At 37.0% G+C, this 4945-nt stretch overlaps 1 pseudogene; it reads left to right on the top strand.

The window, feature by feature from the left end:
• Window positions 1-654: 654 nt before the first annotated feature.
• On the top strand, window positions 655-2189 carry LOC146883863 (uncharacterized; annotated as a pseudogene).
• Window positions 2190-4945: the final 2756 nt, after the last annotated feature.

The raw sequence follows: 4945 nt of genomic DNA, 5'->3' as shown, positions 1-4945 counted from the left end.
TTAGCTCTTCTTTCATTTAAGCTTTTCTTATTTTTCCTTATTGGCTTCTTTGGTTTGGTGTTACATTCTTGGTGGAATATTTCTTTGGAGGTAACCAAATACTCAAGGTAGCATCCTAGGAGGTGGAAACCAAAGTGGAACTCCAAGCTACAAGTGAAGTTCACAAAGGAGAAAATTCAAAGCAAACACTTGAGTGAGACAAAAGAAGAAAGAAAAGAGTGGAGTGAAACACTTGAAGACTTTTTAAGTTTGCGGAAATTTGTGATTGCATTATTTGAGTTGTATTTGTTCAAGTTTTCTTTCTTGTATCTCTTTGGACTAATTAAGTGTCTTGGAGGAACCTTAGGTGTTCTCTCATCTCTTAATTAGAACCTTCTTAGCGCTTGTAGACGGTGAGTGTGTCTTGCAACATCAAGCCTTACCAAAGTAGGCCGCATAGTTAGACTCCAAATCTTTTTGTTCTTTGTTGCTTAATTGTTAGTGTGTGTCTAATTCTATTTTAGAAGTTTTGTGCAATATTCTTTGAATTACTTTGTCAAGGAAAGACTTGGTAAGTAAGCAATCCAAGTGATTCACCTCTCTTTCCTGGAAGATAATTCAAGAAGTTTGCTATTTACTTCTTCTTTAGAATTTCTTAGTTAGCTTTTAGTAATCATGGCTAGTCAACCCTCCCTGCATAGTGGAAGTGATTATGAGGATTCAATTCATAGTTTAAAACATGTTTCTCAACAACTCAAATCACTTGAACTATGGAGACAACAAGAGGCAATTTACAAGGTGAAAAATCATTTGGAAAGAGATGGCCAAATTGCTCTCTTGGAGGAACAAATCAAAGCTTTAAAGAAAGGAGATGAGCAAATCCAAAATAAGCTAAAAAGTAGGAGTAATTCTAGCAAAGGATCTAGAAGTGGAGCTTCAATATATGGGGAAGAGGAAGGATTAAGATTAGGAGAATATTATCAACAACCTTCCCACATTAGGAGACAAAGAAAATACCCTACTCCTAGAGAAGTTAAAGTAGACTTGCCTCACTTTCAAGGCAAGGATGATGTTGAAGCTTATTTGGATTGGGAGATGAAGGTCGAGCAACTCTTTGCTTGCCATCAAGTTAGTCAAGAAAGGAAAGTGCCTCTTACCCTAAGCTTTCAAAGGTATGCTATGTATTGGTGGACTTCTATAGTCCAAGAGAGGCTAAGAAGTAATGGACCTTCAATTGAATATTGGAATGATCTTAAGTCAGCCCTTAGGAGGAGACACATTCCCTCCTACTACAATAGGGAGCTCATGAACAAGCTCCAAAGACTCCAACAAAGAAATATGTCTGTGGAAGAATATAGACAGAAAATGGAGTTACTTATGAGGAGGGCAGGAATAATTGAGGAAGATTCCATTACCATTTCTAGATTCTTAAGTGGCTTAAACCTTGATATAAGAGATAGAGTTGAGCTTCTACCTTACCAAGATTTGAATGATTTGGTGCAAATATGCATTAAGGTAGAACAACAAAATTTGAGAAAATCTTTTTCAAAAAGAAATCAAGCTCAAACTAACTCTTATATTAAGAAAGATTTTAAGAGAGAAGAGAAAAAGGAGTAGCCACCTAGGAATCTAGGAAAAGGTAAAGAGGGGAGTGCATCATCATACACTCGCACAAGTGAAATCAAATGCTTCAAATGTATTGGTAGAGGTCACATAGCATCTCAATGCCCCACCAAAAAGACCATGATTCTTAGGGGTGTTGATAGATATAGCAACCAGGATGAAAATGAAAGTGAGAGTGGAAGTGAGGAATCCAACGAGTCTAATATAGAAGATGCTCACCCTTGTGATGGGGACCTTTTAATGGTTAGAAGGATCCTCAACAATCAACCTAATCCACAAGCACTAACACAAAGAGAGAACATATTTCACACAAGGTGTAAAATTTTGGAAAACATTTGTTCTCTAATTGTGGATAGTGGCTCGTGTTGTAACTACTGCAGTACTAGGTTGGTTGACAAGCTATCTTTGACTGTCTTACCTCATCCAAAACCTTACAAACTTCATTGGCTTAATGAAGATGGGGATTTGGCAGTCAATCATCAAGTAAAGGTCAAGTTTTCCATAGGGAAATATGAAGATAGTGTGCTATGTGATGTAGTACCTATGGAAACTTGTCATATCTTATTGGGGAGACCTTGGCAATTTGATAAGAAAACCATACACAATGGTCTCACCAACGAGATTACCTTTACTCACAAGGATAAAAAGTTTGTTCTTCATCCTCTTTTGCCATCACAAGTGGCTGACGATCAACTTTAAATGAAGAACAAAAGAGAAAAACAGAAAGATGAGGACAAAAAAAAAAGTCCTCAAAAAGTCCAAAAGCTAAATAAAGATAGATTTCCTAAGAAAAGGAAGTCTAAACTTAGCCCTTGAGGTGATGGTCCCTTTAAAGTGCTAAAAAGAGTCAATGATAATGCATATAGGCTGGAGTTGCCTGAGGAATATGATGTACATGCCACCTTTAATGTTGCTAACTTAATACCTTTTGCAGGTGGTACAGATGATGAGGTAGAAATTTCAGATTTGAGGACAAATCTTTCTCAAGAGGAAGGGGATGATGAGATGCATTTAACCAAGGGACCCACAACAAGAGCAATGGCTAGGAGGATACAAGAGGAATGGGCCTCCAATGCACGTACAAGGCCCAAGATGAACTTTACATGGGCCAAGGAAGATGTGAAGACCTAGCCTAAGACTCTTTGTTTGTAAATATTAGAATAGGGTTTATTTTTGGGCCTTGTATTTTGAGCTTTGTAGAATAAGGTTTTTGTTTGGGCCAAGTATTGGGCCTTGGAGGGTTTTTGGGCTTTGAAGAGAATTGGACCAAAGAAGAGTTGGGCTTGAAATTGGCCCAACAAGAGGGAGAGTGCATTTGTGAGAGGATCTAGATCCTTCTTGCTCCAAGCTTCTCTTATGCGCCTAGAAGCAAGTTCCATGTGACTTGCTTAGGTGACAAGTCACACTTGCCTCATGCTCTCTTTTTGGCTCCAAATACCACATTCTATATCCTTTTTCCCTCCCTTTTTCTAGACCACTTGGCTCTCCTTTTCTATTATAAATAGAGAGCTTAGGACCCTTGTATTTTCATTCATGAATATAGTAGAGAAACTCTGTTGAGATGACTCCAGACTCCTCTCTTTTTTGTGAATCAACTTAGGCTAGAGTTCTCCTTCTTGGTTTCCTCTAGCCCCCTTCCTTGAGTGTTGGCCCAACCTCACTTGAGAGATTCTCCAAACACCATTGCCGCACCACTTCTTATCTCATCTTCTAACTTCCGCACCTTCATCCTTCTCCATGGAAGCTTCATCAATTCCGCATGGCTTCTCCTTGCCTTCCTTACTCTTGAAGATGGACTCATTAGTTATGGTCTTCGAGAGAGCAATAATGAGTGGTGGACTCGACATAGTTATAATGGAGGTGAACTTTGTTAGGGAAACTCTCAAGGATAATGATGGGAAATGGGACCTATGTACTTTTCCTGTAAGACTCATACAAAAGTAAGGGTAGTAGACTATGTTCGAAGACTCCAGGGGAGTACGAAGGAAGATTTGGTTTGGCTCTAGGAGTGAGTTAGTGTGGATGGTAGGCTACATTTGAAGGGTATGTTTATATTGATGATTGAACCTTTGGGACTGAGACTACACGTGGGTTTGTTGTTGTAGGATAAGACAACAATTATTGTTATTGATTGTGTGATGCGAGGTGATTGTTTGTTTGTAAATGCTTGGGTGATGTGGTTTTATGATTATTGTATTGAGTAATATTTTATTCAAAGTGATGTTTTGTTTAAGTTAGCTCACTCCTGTATGTTTTTGGTTGTGATTTCGGTCTATAATGATTGTATAATTTGGTGAATATACAAAAGCAAGTTTTTGTTGTTATTGTAGATGATGATTTGGATGTACAACAATGAGGAGTTTTAGGATTTCTTTGAGGGAAGAACTTGTAAATTGAGTTTGAAATTGTAATAAACAAAGGTTGTTTTGGAAATGATGTAAAACTGTGTGGTTTGTTGGAACTATGAGTATTTTATAAAGTGAAGAAAGTGTTTGGTTTTCTATTGTTTAACGGTGGTATCACAATTGTGAATGAAATTGTTTTGAAAAGTGCAAAAAAATCTAAGTGCTTTTAGAAGCATCCTGATAGGGTGTAACATCAACTACCGAAATCACCCTTACAATCATCCAAAAAAAATTCAATATCTACTTATAAACCCCTAAAAAACCATGTAAAGATCAAAGTATAATCTCATAGCATACATCTCATGCTCTAGGTTTACATACTAACATAGCATATTAACCAAATTTATAATCATACGATTACTTTCTTTCAAACACACCTCTAGATTCCTTTAACAAAAGAGTTTATAAGCACATATAGCACAACGTTCCAAGAATACTTGCCCACACTATTTGTATTGTTTGCCACTTCCTATGGAATATTCTTCATGTTCTCAACTAACATTTATATTTGTATATCCCTTTATTTGCTTGTAGCTTTTAATAATACTCACTTTTAAAATAACTTTTCCAACTTCCCAAACACATCTCTTCCTTTTACGTTCCTAACTACCTCACTTTATCCTTTACTGGTACATAGTCCTACATCAATCTACCACAAAAAAAAATGATGAGTCCATGACTCCTCATGACTAGAAGCATGACTAGAAGGGAGACCCCATACTTTCTAAGTTCCTTTTCATTATTTAGTATTTATGCTTATGTTTAGTTTCCTTGATTTTTTTTTATTTGTAAGGTTTTTTTTACACCTCCTTAATTAATGAAGACACCTTTTTGGAGGGTAGGACTTAGGGACACATGGTCCAAGCCTTTGAGTGTTTCAACCACCCCTTTTTTTTAATAATACATATTTTAGTGGGAGAGAGGAGGACTTGGGCTTG

Source organism: Vigna unguiculata, chromosome 9, assembly GCF_037176805.1.
Source record: "Vigna unguiculata cultivar grain cowpea cultivar isolate G323 ecotype 2 chromosome 9, ASM3717680v1, whole genome shotgun sequence".
Lineage (NCBI taxonomy): Eukaryota > Viridiplantae > Streptophyta > Magnoliopsida > Fabales > Fabaceae > Vigna > Vigna unguiculata.
Note: the sequence above shows the minus strand (reverse complement) of the source record. Positions and strands in the feature narration are given on the sequence as shown.